The sequence below is a fragment of the Tinamus guttatus genome, unplaced genomic scaffold (genome assembly GCF_059628265.1).
Source record: "Tinamus guttatus ecotype Peru unplaced genomic scaffold, ASM5962826v1 Tinamus_guttatus_pri_ptg000172l, whole genome shotgun sequence".
Taxonomy (NCBI): Eukaryota; Metazoa; Chordata; class Aves; order Tinamiformes; family Tinamidae; genus Tinamus; species Tinamus guttatus.
The window spans coordinates 4,432,267-4,452,326 of NW_028288706.1; positions in this window are offsets into that span (position 1 = coordinate 4,432,267).

Here is a 20,060-nt window from a genome sequence, read left to right on the forward strand (position 1 = left end):
TTTTCTGGTGGAAAACAGTGGGAGCTGATCCCTCACATCTTCCTTTTAAGCCTCTCAAAAGATGTCCCAATAGTTGCAAAAATTACTCTGTAGGCGTTTTTAATGGCATCTCTGAGTGCCTCAGAGCCAAAGGCTGCCGTGTTACACATTGACTTGCAGGAGGCCGTGATCAAAGTTAATTGAATTAAAATAGGTTTTGAGCTTGTTCTGCTAGTGCCAGCCCAGTTGTTGGAGCTCAGTGTAAAAGCTGAAGCTTTGGGCAGATAAGTGGCAGTGTGTTCTGCAAGAGGAGCCAGTGCATTGCTGCAGTGTGCATGTGTTTTTAGGATATGTTAATACTAATCACTTCAAAATAATCCAGGGAGAGACTGCTGAGTGTTTCCTAGCCCGGTTTTTGTCTTCTGCCAGTTTGCTTGCAGAAGTTGTTTTACAGCTTAGATTAATGAGGAATATGCTGAATATTTTCTGCAGTGTTGTCGTAAGCTGCCGCTAGCACATTTTGTTTTTTCCTTGCAGCTGCTTCAATGAAACTGAGTGGATTTTTCGTTTAAAAAATGAAAGAAAATGTCATTTCCATTGTTTATTTTTGGCGTTTATTTTTGATATAAGAGCAGACGGACTCTTTGCTGTGCAAACTTAGGATTATTCCCTTTTGCTTAACCTAAGAATGGCAATGTCGTAAGTGCTTTGAGTGGAACTGAAGCAGTCAAGATGCAAACTGCAGCTCACAGCTTTCCCGCTGCTCTTCTCTAATGCAGAAGCGACAACATAGGGGTGGACAGGACGGGCTTTTCAACAGGTAAGGAATGAAACTTTACCTGGAGCTAGGTTAGCACCAATGGGCAACAGTGAAAGGGCTTTACAGGAAAAAAAAATGGTTGAAGACTCTTATAGTGTAAGTCCAAAACATAGGCACGGCTTTCAGATGAGAATTGAAAGATATAGTAACAAGAAGTGTGTGCCTGTGAGCTTTTAGGTAAAGGAGAGCTGATTATTGATTAAAGAACCAAACCTTTAGGGGGTCTAGCACTTCAAAATTACTGAATTCTAACTTTTTGAATATTAGAAGTTTTAAAATTTAGAATTTCTAGCAAGTGCCACATCCAGCTCCTGCATTAAAACAATGTTGAAGGTGAGCAGTTACTAACTTCTGATTTTTATTTTCCAGTGTTGCAGAGCACTTAGAGACTATGAATGCCTGAAGGTGGTTATAATCTGATCAGCTTTCTGTGTGGCTTGGGGATTTTTGCCAAATTTAAATATTGTATTTGTTTTCTTACTTCTTTTGTGCTGCGGCCTTGTGTTTCTGAGGGGACAGGGTGCGGGGAGAGTTTCTCACTTCCCCATTCCTCACCTTTACTAGACGAGAGCTCCTGCTTTTCACAGCAACACTAGAATTCTGTTACTGCCAGGCTGTGGTTTCATGTGTTTTCCTCACCACTTCAACTGCTTGGACTGCTGCTTGCCTCTGTCTGTATTTCCTAATACCAAGAGGAACGGGAACAGTGTGTTTGCTTTGGTATTCCAGCTCGGCCGCGTGTGCCCAGCCGCAGCTGCAGCTTTCTCCTAGTGTTATTGCCATGCTGCTCAACAGAAGATAGGGAAGAAGTAGCAGGTACTTCTAAAGAGTTAAACTGAGGAATTCTGTGAAAAATAACATTTTCGTCTCGCAAAAAAAATCTTAGCAAGTGTACAATAGCAGAGTGTATAAAATCAAGTAAAACCACTAGCTGCAGTATTTAAAAAGGTCCTTGTCTATCAAAACACTCACATGGTTTAAATGGCCCGTGGAAAGGAAGCAAGACTCAGAAAGCGTGTGCTTTGTTCATCCCTTCATTCATATTAAGTTTAAGGCTGAGCTGAGGCTTCCTTAAAATTATTTTGTGGACATGGTTGTTATATGAAGCAGTGTGGTCAAACAGCAAATAGTGATTCTGCTTGCTTTCCACAGTGGAAAACTTCAGAAATAAAAGTGCACTGTCCATGCAGTGATTGTTGGACAGGTAGGATCCCTAGTGCTGGAGAGCTAAGTACTAATATGCAGGTGGGTCTTTTTCTAAATTAAAGATTGTATTTAGTTAAATGTTATGAAACTTCTAAAAATCCAACAGCTATTAATTGATAAGCCTTTCAGTTGCTGAAGGTGTCCCAGGGGGGTTTCACTGTGAAAAGACTCTTATTTTCTAACAGAAAAAAAAACAATCGATGCTAAAGATGTAGGAAACCCGCACCACTGAATAGCAGTGAGCTGCTGCAGCCTGGGTGCCCAGGCAGCCGGGGACACCCAGACTGGGTCTCAGGTGCTTTCTGAGACGTCACTAACTGTATATGGAACATCAGAATTGCTCAGACAACTTGTGCAGGGAAGTCGTTTATCCCAAGAATATTTTTCTTCTTGAAAATCTCCATGTAGGTTGTAACAGTCATTGTTTGAGTTTCCAGAGTGGGGGGAAATTAATTGCTCTTGGTTGTTACTAAGAACTTTCATAAGAATATGTAGAATTTTGCAAAGTCCTATAAAAAATAAGTTGGAAATTATAACCATTAAACACTAATTCCTGCAGACAAACTGATGTCATCTAGCTGTTCAATTTGAGTTGAAGATTTCTGTTGAGCTGTGAAATCGTAGATTATTTTCTGCTAAAATATGTGTTAAAGGAAGCTTGAGAGGCAGAATACTAAGGCCTGCTTACAAAAATATGGTGCGACCAGTGTGGGATATAATGTAATGATATGTTTTATACAAAAGCTGCTGATCTGGCGGCAACGTGTAGGATGAGCGTATATAATACCACGCAAGACACCGAATTCAATGAAATCACTAAGTAAAAAGAGAAGGTGACCATGCAACGAAGGCAGGTTGTGTTGAAGACTGGTCTTTGATTTCCAGGCTTGGTATCTTTGCTTGGCTGAAGTCTCGGGGAGTTTATCTATGAACCCAAGTGTCTACTTCCCAGAAGGCTTAAGAATTCATCATTTTCTGTGGTAGGATGAGAGAGCCTTAAAATGGACATATATATACGTATGTATATGTGTGTATGTATAAAGTATGCTTTAATCCTGCCCTCTGAACTCTGTGCTCTGAGCGGTGAGAAGGATTATTTTGTCAGTGGAAATCAGACATCAGGCACTTCCCATCTTCGTCCCATTAGAGTTTGTTTAAAATCAAATGTCAGACTCTGGAGAGGCCCCTAGCGGAAACTGAAATAGGTGTGAAATGTGTTTTAGCAGCCAGCAGGATTGTGGTGATGAGATTGAAGGTGCATTGTGTACATGGAGAGAAACAAGTAGAAAAAATAATGGAAGTTTTCCATAGAAAACCATTTTTAAGTCTTTACCATATTCAATCTTAAACTGAGGTAACTGGCTACAGGACCAGGAGACAGACGTTGCTCCTTCTATTGGCGAGCGACAGTAGACTTGGAGAAAGGGGCTGCTTCTGGCAAAAGCCGAGTGCTGGGAGAGGTTTTTCCCAGGTCGTCACCGTAGCTCCTAACCGTTCGTTTGCCTCGTGGGGCGGCTCCCCCGGGTGAAGGCCGGTGCACACGTTGTGGCGTGAGGCAGCCCCGGCTCCGTGCACTGAACCTCCTTCCTGGTGGCCGCTTCCCGTGCGTGTCCCCAGGCTGCGAAGCCATGTGAAGGAAACAGGCGTTTGTTACAGTCTGAGAGCGCTCTTCAGGCTGCCATCTCTGGTTTTGCATTTTAACCTTCAGTCATCTTTTGTATATGTTTTATTTAGTTCCTTCACAGTATTTTGACTCACTATAGCAACACATATTTTAATCTCTGGAAGTCGCAATGTTCATTGAATCTGAAGAGCTGCAATGAGGGTGATAGCGCAGGGACAGTTATTAAAATTATGATTTTCAGCTCTTTAATCAGTGCTGCTCTAATTGGTTTGTCATTTATAGCTAACGTTAGCAATGACATGCAGTGTATGTCGGAGCTGAGTATGCAGCAAGTGATCGTTGCCAGAGCTGTGGCTTGTGCCTATCCATAATCTGAGCATTTTGAGAATCGTAATTCAGAGGACCTCGAAGCACACACGTACTTCTGCTTGTTCCCTTAGTTATCAAGATGTGCGCTCATTCCTAAGGTATCAGATTGGCTAAATGTTAGTTGGCAATTCAGAGACAGGTTTTATTAATTATTTGAGAAGGAGAAGCTCAGGGAAGGGGGAAAAAGGCTACGATAAGAACTGGCATGTGTATTTGTGTGCCCGTGTACCAGGCCCTGGGCACGTGCATGCAGAGGTGGTTGTCCGTTTGAAACTTTTGAACATCCCTGAAACTTTGCCTTTGATTTCACTTGAAACTTGTTTCTGAGGTGATCTGTATAGCTGCGTTCTGCTGTTCCTGCAGCTGGTCTGAGGGAGGAGTTCCTGCAGTGTTGCAGTGAGCAGTTCTGTGTCATCCGAAATGGGGCTCAGGCGCCACGCGGGTCCTAGGACAGTCACACCACCCCCACCACCCTAAACTATCTTGGTGTGTCTTGCAGGTACAGTTGCTAGACTAACCTTTCTCTTAATTTAACCGCCTGAATTGTAACTTCTGGTTTTCTGAGGCCATGTCAATATACCTGTGCTGGGCCCAGGACTTGCACGCCAGCGCAGGTACAGCTTTAAACTTCCAGAGTAATAAACTCTTCAAAGCCAAGAGCCTTAACTAGTGCTGGCATCCGTTTAGAGACAAACCGCTGTTTGTGCTGAATGTTTGAGAATTTATATGCGAAATTGTAGACGCCTCCCATTTACCAGGAGGCAGTAATAGTATCCAAAGACGATCCGGACCTTGGCCACACTCACTGAATCAACAAGGAACATATAGAAATGCCACCCCCCTCCCTTGTGCTCTCAGGAAAGTCGTTAACTCCTACAGGGCTGGTATGATATTCTTTTAATTAGATAGTGTTGGATTTATCTAAAAAGCTCCTTCGTCCCTTGGATCAGCGTTGTTAAGTTACCACAAGGAGTTGGTGTACATGTGGTAGGTGAGGCCCGGACGCTCCCTCCTGTGCCCCGTCTCCTTTCAGTCCCGCTGCGCTAGGAGAAGGCCGGGGTAGAAGCGAGGAAGCTGCGTCGGGTGGGAGCCGCGGGAGGCGGGAAGGCAGCTCGGCCCGGCTGCGGCAGCGTGTGAGGAGGCGGCGCCGCACGCAGGCGGCCTTCGCTCGCCGCCATGGCGCCCCTCGGCTCCTCGCCCGCCCGGGGAGCTCGTGGGCGTCTGTGGAGGGAATTAACGGCGGGGATGGGTGTGCGGGCGGCATCCCTATGCCCATGGGTTGCGATGATTCCCAAGTAGCCGGGCGGCTAATTAGTCGTGACTTTGTGAGGACATTTCCGCCCTCGGCCCTTGCTTCTGTTCTGTGTTTTCCTGTGAGGAAATGTCAGCTGGATATCAAAAACGTGTGCTAGAAATTCAGCCACTGTTGAGCTGCGTGGTGGGGCTGGGTTCGGCTCGGGGCTTTTCCTCCCTTAGCCCAAGCAGTATTACCCGTGGCTATGGGAGCGAGAATCCCAAATCGGAGCTCGCCGCCGCCGCGGGTTCGGCCCCCGCGGGACTCGTGCTCCGCGTCGCCGCGGCCCGGGGGCTGCCGGGACCCGGCCCCGCCGCCCGCGCTCCTCCTGAGCGGCCTCCGGCACCGCCGGGGCGTCGGACGGAAAATGTTAAACGTTAATCGAGACCAGTTTCCAGTTAAAGAGAAGAAAAAAAAGAGAACGGACACATTTTCAAGTACCCAGGTTAGCTGGAAATTGTTTCTTTGTGATGTCTTTGGTTTCTTTTCCTTTCCAGCCCCAGCAGACCCCACAGTTCTGCCCTCCCTTTTTGCAAAAAGACAGAAATGGCCTGTTTACAAACCCTTCCGCGGGGAAGCTTGGGACTTCTGCCCGGGGACTTTTGCTAGGGGGGACGGGGCTTCCTTTCGGCAACTTACCTGTAAATATTCTGCATATGCTTTGTTGACAAAACAGAAATGAAAGAAAGTTGTATCTGTGAAATATTAAGCTATATATGTATATAGATAAAATGCATATTATCTTTGACTCGTTACTACGGATCTGTAATCAATTGTATATTAAACTGTTTTACTGTATCGCAGATCATTTCACGCTATCTTAGATGTAGAAAAGCTGAGAAAGTAATTCACAATACAGTATGTCAACTTAAAATTTGTTTGCTTTTTTATTTTTGCCTCAGCAAAACTTCAAGTGGAATCTGGTGCCGTTTGCACACTGTTTCCAAGAGTAAGAGTTTGGAGCGGAAGGTTTTCAATCCTTTCTTTTGGATCCAGCTTTTTGCCGTGTTTCTTTGACAAAGCACGAAACCACTAAGTTCATTTTTTGGTTAGCCCTAGAGCCAAGTGCTAAAGGAATTGCAGCCCAAAACCCAGACCTGCTGCCCTCTTAGTTGGTGGTTGGTGGTAAATGACCGTCATGTTCTCAACAGTGGTATCAAAAAATGTCTCTTCCTGTTTTTTGCTCATCTTAATGCTACTTTAAAGGACTTTGGGAATGTGCTGTACACCCAAGTGACAGCGCTGCCGAGGCCACCGCGCTGTCCCTCCTGACTGCAACAAGGGATTCGGCTGCGGGGGGAGCTCGGGGTGAGGCTCTCCCACGCTGGGAGGTTGCTTTGGCTCCAGTTGGATGTGAGTTTAAAATAGTTTCCATATTTATTTATTTACTTAGGAGGCAGGGTAGATGTTTTATTCTGGAATACCAGTGCCTTACTCAAATTATCTTAGTCTACTTTGAAAGTGGATTAAATTAATTCAGAGTGGGACATTCTTATTCTGGAGTAAGTGTCCACAGGAAGAAAAGAAGTGGCTCAGCAGGAATAGTTGCCTGGGAAGAAGGAAGGGCCTTGCTGGCGTTTGCCAAGGCCAGGTTTGTCCAGCAGGAAGAGCTAGCGGTGCGGGGCCGCCCGCCGTGGGGCAGCAGCAGAATCCTGCCCACCTCACCTTCCTATCTCAGGGACCCTGTTAGGCGTCCCCTTGTTTTGTCATTGGATTTCACAAGGAGAAAAATGTGTTGCATTTAACAAAGCGAAGGACTGTTCTGCCCCTTTGCAAAACAAGGCTGTGACCAGCAAGATCTGAAGGTTTCCCCTGGATTTACTGTTCACCTCCTCGACTCCGGGTGCCGCACCCCTGCCAGCTCGTGACCATAGATACCTACACTCATCCCGTCCTTAAGTTGATAAGCTCTTTTCCTAGTTCCATCTGCTAAGGAGGGGCTGTGCTGTCAGAAAAGCAGATGCGGGTCCAAAGGCCCCGCCGTGTCCTGGGGGACTTGGCTTCACCTGCCCCTGCCCTGCTTGTGGCTGCAGCAGACGCCCCATGAGAACGTGGTCCCTCTGCCATCGCCGAGAGGCCACGTCTGATGTTTGCAAGGGTGCCGTGTTTCTGCTTCCCCCGTATTTTTTTTTTTTTTTTCCAAAGACAGGTAAGTATCAGAGCACTTGTATAATGCACCCGTGGTGCGATTCGCTCTGCAGCCAGCAGATACCACCACATTATTCAATGACAACCCAGGACTTTCTTCCAATACATGTATTTAAGCAGTGCTTGAGCGTTCCTGGGTGTTAGCCTCCTATCGTAGGTGAAAACTGTTCAAATGTTACCCGACCATTTTTCTATTGTAGATCCTGGTGATTGTGAACTGCCAAGGGATATTTTTTAATAAATCTGACAAAGGTGTTTCAAATAACTCCAGGCTTCCTGTTTTCCTTTTCAGTTACATTGTGTCTTCTCCCAAAGTAACCTAATTTTGAAGTTTCCTGTATTCCTGTCTCATTCATTATAAATGTAAAATGTAAATTGTAGAGTTCATTATAAAAAATGAAGTCTGCACAGAGGTTGGACATAGTAAAACTAGATTCCTAGGTTGGCGTCATTTATTGGGGCTGTCGTGGGTAGGAAAAGCCCAGATGTTTCCAGCCCTGTGATCCCAGGGGCGCATTTTGGAGCAGCTCCTCGGAGGCCGCGCGGGAACTGCAGGACGGCCCCGCGGCTCCCTGCCTTCCCTGCCGCCTCCAGGCAGCGCCGCGAGGATAAATCCAGGTTGCGGTAGCTGTCACTCTTCCTTCTTTTTGTTTCACAGTGACAACAAATGCCAAATCTGCTCTGGATGCCTGGGACGTGAGTATTTACCCATCCTTTCTTTGGCTTCTGTGGTTTGGTGGAGGTCCCGGGTGGCTCGTGCTGCTGGCCGTCCTGCTCAGCTGGACTGTGCCTACGGAGCCGCCAGCACCCCTGGGGAACAGGGCTGGGGAGGGCAGGGGTGTCCTGCAGCCGCGCTCGGAGCGCTGCCGCCGTGGGGATCCGCCGCTCTGCCCGGCTGCTCCCTGCGCCGCCCCCTTCCTGCTCGGGGCTGTTTTCTGGGGCTCGCAGTTCTGGAGCGCGGCCTGGCCAGCAGCACCGGGGCTGCGGCAAGGGGCCACGTCCCGCACGGCGCCGAGCTGGAGGCTTTGGCAGCCAGGGAGCTCGCGGGCTGCTCCGGGGGCTCTGCGGAGGGGCTGTCCCTGCGCCCGGGAGAGCTGGCAGCGCCTGCGCGTGGGCACCCCGTCCCTCTGCGGCGCCGCGCGCGAGCAGCCCCAGGGGAACCCGGGGAGCCGGAGGGGGAGGAACCCCCTCCTGCAGCGCCGGGGCTGGGTGCTCACGACCTCGGCTGCTCCCGAGGAGCCCGGGTCTCTCTTTCCTGGGGGCATCCGATGGTGGGAACCAGCAGCCCTTGGGCACCTGGTGCTGCGGGGCACTCGGAGAGCAGCACGCGGCCGCCGCAAGGCCTCGCCAAGGCCCTCTCGCCTCGGGGCTCCCTGCTCGAAGGCGTGGGTTTAATTTCCACTGTGCTGAAAAAGATTTTTCTCCATCTCAGGTGAAATGAAATCTCCCCTCTTTGAAGAATTTCCCGCCCCCATCCCCTGCCGCTCTCCCTACGTCCATAACATTTCAGTCCAGCCAAAGGCCCTGGAGCAGTTTGTATTCAGTTAAGATGGATTCATTTAATCCCGGTTGAGCAGCAGGATTCAGCGCAGCGTGGGCTGCACCGCGCAGGGGAGCCGGGAGCTGCCCAAGGACCCGCTCGGACGGGCGGCGCGCGAGGCCGCCGGGGCCATGGCCGTTCACAGGTTTCCCTGCTCCCTCGTTAGTCCGTGTTTCGCTTCTAGTAACGAAATGTCGTTTTGCGGTGTCAGGAAGCAATTCCCATTTCACAGCTCTGTCGAGTTTATGGGAATTTAAGAACTGGATGCAAATGAACTTCATTAACATCCTTAATTATCTTCCAAACCTCATATCCATCTGTCCTGCATATGCTTTGTAGTTGAAGCTATAAGACGAGCAACTGCATTAAGCTCGGTGTGCGTTGGAGAGTAGGAGTCCTTGGCGAGAGCCAGGTGTTGCATACGGAGTTACCTGTTTTTAACGGCAGCGGTTGATCCCGGAAAGCCGGGGCCGCCCGCGACGCCCCTGCTGCCAGACCTGGAGATCCCGGGGGAGCCGCCGCTGCTGGGACGGCCTGAGCAGCCGTGTCCAGGCGGGCGGCGCCGAGCTCGGGCTCTCCTGCCCCAGCAGCTCGTGGCCAGACGCAGGGTGACGCGCGGGGACACCGCTCTGCACCCCTGCCCTGCGCGCTGTGATAGCAGGGCTGCTGCTGGGCACCCAGCTGCTGCTGCTTGGGGAGCGCGTTTGAGCCAACACGGTTTTCCAGGCCTGGAAGGAACCAAGGACTGTGCTCGGGAGGAGCCACGGAGGACGTGGACGGAGGAGGTGCGGGCGCAGCCGCCGGCCTGCGCGGCCGGAGCAGCAGCAGAGCCCTGCAAAGCGGCTTCTTCCCTCCCTCCCTCCTGCCAACCGGCTTCGTGGCAGAGACGCGTTGTTCCGCGGGGGCTCCGGTGACGCCTTGTCCCAGGGTCCCCTCCTCCTGCTCCCTCTTTGCCTCTGTCCGCCTGGTCCGGCGCCAGTGGCCCTATTGAATTACCGCTGTGGCTTTTACGCCGGCTGTGAGAAGTCACCCCCCAAACACGTTCTCTCTCTTGAGGTATTTGCAGGAACTAAGGTGCTTTCCTGGAAGGTGCTTCAAGTCATTTGCTATCTCAAGGTATTTGCAGGAGAGCAAAGGAACCCTGGAAGGATTTTCGTCCTGGGAAGAGCAGGAGCCCTGCTGCTCCCCTCGCTGCTGCAGCTGTGCCCGGCAGCGTGGCTGGGGATGCAGGGGACAGGCCTGGGCTGGGGACAGCGCCTGGTCACCGTGTCCCAGCCTTTATCTCCCCCTAGTGCCGTCGGCCTGGCACGTTTGCCACGGCCACCAGCGCAGCGTGGCCTGGGTGCTGGGAGGCGAGCGCCGCCGCCGGGAGGTGACACCCAGCGCGGAGGGAGGTGACACCCAGCGCGGAGCCATCGGCTGCGCCGGCACCCAGCGACAGCCCCGAGGCCAGGGTCAGCCCTGCACCTGCAGGTGGCATCCGGCTCCCCCGGGCACCCCGTGGGGAGCAGAGGAAACCAGCGGGAAGCAAGGAGAGGAGGACAACCCCGCGGTGCGGTGCGGGCGCCCTTGCCCTGGGCAGACCTGCCCTGAGCAGCTCCCGCACACGCCAGGCGCGCTGGTGACGTCCCTCTTTCCCTTCGCTTCTGCTCTGGGCAGGTGAAGAGGAGGAGGAGGCTCTCGGCAGGTGGACGGGGCAGCCTCCGCGCCTCGGACATGCGTTCGCTCTCCTGCCTCTCCCAGGGAAAATGAAGCAGGGAGGTGCCCAGGGCTCCCTTCGCATCCCGCTGGAGGAGCTGCCTGTGCCCTACGCTTGGCTCCCGCTCCCTCCACAGCGCTGGTGAGTTCACGCTCGCAGTGGCGTCCCCCAAAATAAGCGGACGTAGGGCGTAGAACACAGCCCCGGCGCAGGGGATTGGCGACGCGCCGCGGGCCGCGGGAAGGGAGCCGAAGCACCACAGGGGGTTTCACTGCTCTGTCCCCAGCTCACCGGCTCCAGGCCCCTCCGCTCCTGAGCGCCGAGTCTGTCATGCAAGGAGCCCCCGGGAGCTCCCCGCAGGACAGGGCCCAGGGAAGGCTTTTGCTGCACCCTTCTGGCTTCGGGAACATCTTTCAAGCAGACAATGGCTCGTTTGGGAGTCACGTTTAGCAGCATGGGGCGCCCCTAGGGTTAATGGCAATGAAACCCCGGTCCGTTTCAGCAGCCGCGAGCGCCGTCCGCCCGCGCAGGCGGCCGCTGGCAGTCCCTGCGCCGGGGTATTTATAGCGCGGTGAACTTTGAGCGCGTCCAGCGAGCGGGCAGGACGCTGCGGGACGTGGCGCCGGTCCCGGCTCAGGGCAGCCAGGGGGCTCCTCGGGCCGCTCTGCCCCTCGACGGCTCCGCTCTTCTCCCGCTGATGCGCGGCGACCTCAGCGTCCTTGCGAGCCAATGTCCCCCCTTTCAGGCTGTTTGTGCTCTCAGCAGGGCAGAGCTTCTCCCTTTTCCCTTACAAAAGTGGGAGCAGCAGCTCCCACCTTCTCCCGCGGACCCAGGCCAAAACCCTTCCTGCCAGACGCCTTGCCAGCCCCTCCACCACATCCTGGAGCAAAACGGAGCAACATCCCATCTAGTTTCCAAGCCCTGAAACTTGGCAGCGCAGGGCGGGAAGCACGGGTGGAAGGGGAAGCCCTTGATGCGCAAAGCCTCGGGGAAAAAAACTCAAACAAAAAATCCCTGAGGTTTTGCAAGTCTTTTGAATTCTAGCAGACATTTCACAGCTATGGAGTGACAGGCCCCATATTCAATCCAGCAACCCTGACAGTCAGTTTGTGCCCATGTGATTTGCAACAGACTGGGGAAAGGCTGGAGCAGCTGGTCACGGCCACAGGGTGCTCTTTGGGCACGGGGAGCCTTGGGCCGAGCGTGGCCTCCATCAGGGCGATCTTGTCCTGCCGCTGGGGTCTGCCCATGCTGGGCTGGTGCTTTGGCTGCTTCTGCACAGTGCAGGGCCCCCAGCACAAATTCTTTGTGTAGTAGAGCTGGAAGAGGTAGAGCGGGCAACAGGTCTGATCAAAGATGTTGAATGTCTTCTACACAAGGAACAACTGAACAGGCTGGGATTCATCATCCACGGCAGGCTGTGACTGACGGAATAGCGAGGGGAGAGACAAAGGTGAATGAGGAACGAGTCTTGTTTCTCCTGACACAAGAGTCACAGGGCACCAAACGACCCTTCTTACAACCTTGACGTTTTGCCACCCAGTGACTGCTGAGCATTAGCTCAGTCCCGCACGCGTGGTCCCAACCAGCGCAAGGTCGGCGTCTGCAGTGGGGATGTCAGCACGTGGGGACACCCACAGCACGTGGGGACAGTCAAGGAAGGCAAATGCTGCACAGATCTACCCAGGTGGGAAATGCTGGTAGGTGTTTTCCCCGGTTCACACAATTTGGGTGACTTTTCATGAGGACAATGGGCACCATTCAAACAAAGATTGCCTCCAGCTCCACCTTCTGGGACTAGGAGTAGAATTTACAGATGTGGTTACTGGAACTCTACCAAAGATATATATATATGTATATATATATATATATATATATATATATATATAATATATGTGTGTGTATTTTTTTTCTCAAAGTAATTGGAATTTTTTGTCTGATATTTTTTTTTCTTGTGAGCTTTCATCATGATGCTGGCCCCAGGAGATAACATTTCATCTGAAGTAGTTAATGTTTGACAGTGTTATAAACAAATGAACACTGGGTCTTATAAAGGTAAGTGTCTGGAAATCTTCATAGCAGAGTGTTAGCTTCAGTTATGATTACAGATATATGCAGTTTTTTGCAATTACACATCTTGGCTAACTCTGAGGGTGATCGCCCAAGATTGTGTCTTCTTCCTAAAAATGAAGGCAATTTATTTGGGGCAAAACTAATGTTATCCCCACAGGACGTAAATTTCATTGCCGTTAACCTCTGAGATGCCTTTAAGGTGACCATCAGAAGGCCCTTGCAGCAGCAGGTAAAGGAGCAAGCACTGCTGGGGAAGCGAAGGACCGGGAGGCACCGTCTCAGTCTCACAGATTTCTGCTGAAAGCTGGAGGTAAAAGCATGTCTTCAAAACAACTGACAAAGATACTGCTCATTACATAAAGTGGTTGGCATTTTTTTATAGGAAATGTTTATAGGAAATAAATACATTTTTATAGGAAATAACCGTTTTGTGGGCTATGTAGTACCTTTCATTGAGGATGTCAGCATGAGTGACTTTGAATGAAATGGTGAACACGTTCCCATGAGGACTGAATTTTTACCAGAGATCTTATTTTGAAAGGAAATAATTTTTAAAAGAAATATTTTGTATGTTTTGATACCACAATAGGTGTTTCCTGCAAGGATGCTAATTCTCCGCTTGGTCTGCAAATCACTATTGGTTCATCTGAGTCTGGTGGCAAGTGGCTAGCAAAGAAGTCGGTCTGTCCTTACTTCCTAGATGTGGAGTTTAGTTCTAATTCTGCAGGAGGAGAGTTTGATGCACTTTTTAGGAGACAGAAGGATGCTTCAGGAGATGACTTAACGATACTTTAATTTCATTCATCACGAGGGGCCTGGTGGGGGTCTGACCTGGCTTTGGGTTGGTGGCCCTCAGGGACTTGCATGGCACACGGCATTGCCACTGCCGGAACAGTTCACGTTGTCCAAAAGCAGTGATTAGCAGAAGCGAAGGAGTGGGTGAAATGTTCATTATATTGCCTCCTGCCATGTTTGTGTACCAGATTTTGTTGCCATCTGTCACTCCTGTTTTCCTGTTGTTGCCAAAAGTTGTCATTCTGAATGGAGGGTGGAGACATGTTTTCGAAAGATAACGCAAGATAATTTTAGGTACTTTAGGACTCATATGTTCTGTGCTGAGTTTCAACACTTTCCATGGTCATGAGCTTTGCAAATCTTTGATTATTTCTGGGCAGCGATTTAGTTAAAATAATTTTTAAAATCACTGGTTGCAGAGTCATGCAAGAGCCTCAGTTCTCAGCATTAGAAAAGTATATTTCTATCCCTTGTAATTGCAAAGAAAAGCTTGAAAATAAAATCCATGTCTTCCATAATGCTCAAAAAAAAAAAAAAAAGACTAAAGAGGGGGATATAGTGGCACTGCAGTTAGAAACCAGCCTCCTGACTAGATCCAACTGAAGACAGTGACAGTTTGGCTGTAATAGACTGCGCTGTCCCCAGCTGATTTCCAGAGACATAAATGACCCAGGGATGGAAAGATGGACAAATTCAACCTTGAAATAAGCTGCAGCTCCCTCGCGGTGAGAGTAACTACACGCTGCGACAATTTGCAAGGCGAGTGATGTGCTCACAGGGGCTTGGAGCCTTTAAAGCAAAATTGGCTCATTTTAAACCACATGTTTTAATTCAGCTTCTGGGGAGGAAGAACAGAGGGGCCTATGGGCAGAGAGGCGCCGCGGAGCCTCGGGGTCCGAGGTTGCCCTTGCTCAGCCTTGGCTTTTGGGAAAGGAGAGGGGCCGGCTCCGATACTCAGCCAGGATTTCTTGCCCCAGTGCTGTGAGCCAAAGTGATCCCCCAGCTTGGGATGGGAGTTCAGTTTTCTTTCAACCTGCAGCTGGAATCGCGGCGGAGGGATTAACGCTTGCACAAGGAGCAGTGGGGAAAGGGAGATGGGGCTGTCTTTGCTCTGGAAGAGGCAGAGAGAGTTTTGAGCATCTCTGGACTGGGGGCAGTGAGGAACAGCGCAGCTGTGCCGTGACAGGGACTGTCTATAGCCCAGAGGAGGAGCCCTGGCAGGCCGGGTTCTGGGGTGTAAGGAGCTGTCTGAAAAACTGGACGACGAGCAATTGCTTTCCGGGGTATGGAGGGGAGCAAACACAGAAAAAGGGCCTGAAGCAATAAGAGCTAATGAGAAAAATTTTGAATAATGTGATTTAAAAAAAAAAAAAAACTCTTAAATTATTTCAAACCAACCTAGCTTCCTCTTGAGATGGCAGTGGAGCTGGGAGGAGCAGTAGGTGGGTCATACCCTGACTTAATAAGGATGTTCAACCCAACCCTCCATCGCAGTGCTATAAAAAAACAGCACAAATAGGCTTCAGATTAAAATCGTATGAAATAAAGGGGCAGAATCATTTGAAAGGAACAGCTTAATATTTGGTTAATACTGGCTATGGCAACAAGTGGAGATTTTAGGTTGGACCCTGAATCTCAGGCCTGAATCGGTTTTAATGAATAACTTATTAATTACTAGCTTGTAAATAAATAATTTGCTTGATAGAGTAGATAAGCCTGAGCAGTCTGGCTGCTGGTGCCCGCAGCAGTGGGCAAACACCGAACCCCAAACGCCCGGGGTGTCCTGAGGGTCTCCTGAGGGAGAGAGGAGCCACGTAGCGCTGCGCGGGGCCGGATCCAGGGCGAGATCCGGACCCGGGTCAGCTCCTGGCTCCAGCAGGTCCTCGGAGGGAGGTGGTGCCCTGGCCAAGGGGGCTGAGATGGAGCATTGAGAAGCCCTTTCACCTGCAGAGAGTTCAAGCTTACGTCTCTATCGTAAGCCCAAAGAGGACCAGAAAGCGAGGTCTGGGTTGTGCCAGAAAACTGGATGAGCTGCTGAAGCCAGAAAAGGGGATGGGAAGCATCATGTTGTGGGCCAGTGAAATCCACAACCCCTCACCTCGTCTCCCTCTTTGCTGGATGCTCTTAGCAGCTTCCAGGCAACCCTGTGGTGGGTTGGTGCCCTCAGTTTTAGCTGCCACCCCACCTTGACCCTTCATACCTGGTAGGTACCCGAGGCCCCTGTGCTGCTCCCCGGCAGCTCCGCTCTTCTGCAGCAGGCAGGGCCACAGCACGGAACTTGCTTTAATGGCTTCATGCTAGCTATGGAAGGTTGTGTGATATTTCAGGTTATAAACCCTTCCTGCCAGTCTCTAGACATGCAAAATCCCGTATTTTGCATAGTCCTGAGTTGCTTTCGTAATATGGAGATAACAGTTATCCTGTTTTAACACTTTTCTAGTGTGAATTAGCTTACCCAGCTTGAGTTTTTCCATGTTTGCTCTCTCCCAGAACGTGATTTTTACAAAGCTCATGAGCAAATTCCACCTTAGCATTTCAGGATGCTGTGAGTGTTACTGAAAGCCATTGTAATGATGTTTAGTCTTTTATTTCATGAGCGTGTTTCAGAGCTCCCAAACTCAAACCAGATCAGCAAACTGCCCTAAATTTCAAGGCAAGCAGCCAGGTGCCTCCTTGTAGGAAAGGGTATGGAAGTCAACTAAAAATGAACAGGGAGAAGATGTGGGCTTGGGCCATGGTGTGTGTGCAGCTGACCTGATGGATGGGCCAAAATGTTTGTTACAGACTGGGGTGTCAGATGTGACTGTGGTGACCAGGTGTGATGAAGCCGGGGGACGGAGAAGTGTGGTTGTTTGTCAAGCACTGCTCCAGGATCGCAGAGAGGAGAAGCTGCAGAAAGGGCAACCAGGAGCTGTTCTGGGCCCACTGCCCTGCTAAGAGCGAGGCTAGGGAAGTTGTAATAGCCGGCATGGGATAAGTGGAAAACCACGAAAAGAGAAGTTTATCTTATTAATCCCTACTCTTCTGTTGATTTCAGAACACAGAAGTACAGGTGATCTAGGATGATCTGAAACCTAAACACACAGTGCCACCCTGCTAAACACCGTGTTGGAGGAAGAAGTCAGCGTGCGTAAGGTGGACAGGTTCGTTGAAAAAGCTAATCTTGTTGTAATTAGAGACAGTATTGTAACAGCAAAATTGTAGAAGCACAAATCAGAGGGCAAGAAACCGTAAAGAATGGGCATCTTGCAAGAATGGGATATGCGTGATATACATAACAAAATTAGTACAGTCTTGTGCTTCAAGGAATGCAGCAGTAATCTGGGAGAGTTGGTGAAGATTTCTCTCCAGTTCAGCAGACAAGGTGTTTGGCCATGAGGAATTTCAGATGTGCAGAGTATTGTGTCCAATCAAGAACACCAAATCCAAATAAATTAAAATGCACTTGGACTAATGAGCAGTGATGGGCATGTATGTTAAAAGTGCTTTCTGACCTTTATAGGGATTGTTTTGTACCCTGGAGTATGACATTTTATTACTCTTGCCTTATACATAAATTATCATATAAAAATATTAGCTTAGCTATAAAATTATTTGACTTCTTTTTAAGCCCAGCAATATAACTTAACTTTCTGATCCTTTTTGAAACTAGTTTCCACACACAAATTACATACTGTGCCAAGAATTTCCTTTGGCTTTACATTTTCCTGCCATTAATGTATGAGACATCTCTGCTGTGAGCGTCATTGTTTTTTGAAAACCTTGAAATCAACAGAGAAGAGTACCTCAGCACACAGGTATTTTAGAGGAAATTAGCTCTGTGTTTTCTATATTAGCTATCTTCGCCACAACAGTCAGCTTTTCTGCCCTGCTCTGATCAACCTAACCTGAGCGAGGAGCAATAATGACAACAGTTATTTTTATTTTTGCCAGAGCGCATTATTTGGCTGCTGTGAAACTACATAGTGAAAGGTGATTTTTGCTCAAAAAGTTTTACAGCTGAAGCCCAGAGTCTGTGTTTGGGAGAAATTCTGGACTAAATCAACAGAAAGGATTTGGGTTTGGCTCTGCCACACTCAGTACTGAACTCCAAGGAGATTCCAGGCATGATTTAGGCTGCCAAATTTCTAGTCAATAGGAGGGATGTCGGATACACCCAAGTGGGATGCACCAGACCTTATTGAGGAAGTTCACCGAAAAGAAGCACGGAGGTAAAGGAATGATGGGTCATTTGAATTGGGTTTTGTCATTAAAAAAAAAAAAGAAAGTTTGAATCAAACCAAAACAAAGGATTCAATGAGGATAGGACTGGTGAGATGATACAATGATACCTTCTGGGTTATTTATCCTTTCTTACTCCTTCTGTTTTGGAGCTGATGACTATTTGCAAAACATTGCTCAAGCAGCACAAAGATACAATATTTTCTTTATCAATTAATGGATCAGAAGTTTTCAGTGCTTTCAAAATTCTAAAAGGTGAAACCTCTGGGGTTTGTGAATACACATTGAATAGCTGAATATGCAAAAGAGTTGCCCACCTATAGAAGACTGCAATTTTTCAGTGAACATGTTATTGACTAAGGAAAAAAATAAAACAACAAACAAAAAACAACCACAATAAACTAACTTTGCAAGACACCTAAAAATGCTGAGAGAGCCAGAGGAGCTCAGCCTAATTTCTGCTGGGAAAAGTTCTTTACTGGAAGTCGGAAGGAGGTGTCTCCTTGGATTAAGATTCAGCCCTGCAATGCTCTCCTGATGTCCAAGCCCTGCACCACAGCCCTGGTCTGGTCCTGTGTGTCCTGAATCACAGACACGTGGGCAGGAGGGCCCCCAGAAGACCACCATGTCCATCCAGCTGCCCCAGAGCTGGGCCTGGACCTTGGTCTTTCCTGGTGGCTGCTTGGCCAACGTGGCAGTGGGGCATGGACGCCCACCGCTCGGCTCAGTGCAGGGTCCTTCACAGTGTTGAACTCCACAACCATGACAGCAGGAGCTCTGCCCGCTCAGAGCAGCCTGCACTGAGCTCCAGGCTCTTCTCCCCTGTGGAAGCTTTTTGTCTAAACCAGGGAAAAAGCCTCTGTGCTCCAGGAAGAGCGAGACTGACTGAGTAAACAGGCAGTTAATGTATTCACCTCGTCGACCCAGCTCAGTGGGCTCCCTGCCCTGATGAATATTGAAGAATCTTATACAAATTGGAACAGGTTCAGCAGGACAGTTTTTGAGAGACCCAGCCCAGAAAGGCTTCCTGATCGCCTCCGTGGCGGGAGAGCACAGCCCGCGGCCTGGGTCGAGGGCCCGAGGACGGTGATCGCCCCAGCTGCTCCTCAGGGCGCCCTGTGGGAGGTGGAGGTGCAGGCCGGGCAGCTCCACGAGAAGGACAGTTGTGTTGGGGCCCACAGGCCTGCAGGGGGGAGAGATGGTCACCTGCAGGGCTTGGGCGCTGTGGACATCTCATGTGCCATGAGCTAAAAGTGTTTGAATGTGTCCAGCCACACGCTAGGTCACCAGGCACTTCCATCACTGCTACCGCTGACCATGTGGAGCAAACAGAAATCAGAGAAAGTAACTGGAACTGAAGAACAAAGAGATTAGAAACAATATCAGAGCTGTGACACTCTAGAAGTGCAAGAGGGAAGGCAAAGGGAGCAAAGTGGAGTTGGGCTTCGTGTCTGCACATGATGGTGCCTGAACAAGGACAGCCTCACTTATAGCAACTACCTCTGAGGCACTGGGTGGGCTCCGTCATTCTCAGAGAACCCACACAGAGGTAATTCTTAGACCCTTATGCAGAAGATGAAGCACCTGCACCTAAAAATATTTTCCATAAGTGGCATAAATGGAAGTTGGGTTTTCTTGAAGGATAGCTCTGTGGGGGTGGTCAACAGATTGTCTGATAAAAGATAAAGTTTGTGATAAGGTTTGTGGACTTGAATACAGAGCCAAAAGTTTCTGGGTCACTGGGAAAGCCAAGATTAACCCTTGACAAGCCAACAGCCTTTTTTCAGGTATGGAAGTCACTGCCTTAGAATGAAGCTCCTGGAGATAACCAAGATAACCTCTTGCACTAAAGCCATGGCCAGCTACAAAGAAGAGAGCTGAGGTGGAGGGACAGGCAGGGCTCAGCTAAGCAAGAACAGCAGCAGACCCTGCTATTGCGGCTACCCCTATCAACCAGACCAATGCCCAGGGCATGGGAAACGCAGTCAGTTTACCCAGGGACTGCTTTTGCAAAGGCTTAGCAGGACTTCTGTCCAAGCGGTGACTAGCAGAATGATAATGAGACTATAAGCTCAGGCAGAGTTTTCATGGGGAAATCAAACGTTGCTGCAGCAGAAAACAAGGACTGTCAGCTAGAATGCAAGGAAGGTATTTCCAAATGCCATCCTTGGTACTTATGTGAAAGTCCCTGTGTCGCTGTGAACTCTGCTACCAATAAAAGAAAAGTTATGTAGAGAGCAAGAAAAACAGCTGAACTATCAGATTTACGATAATCAATTTATTTCCACAAAA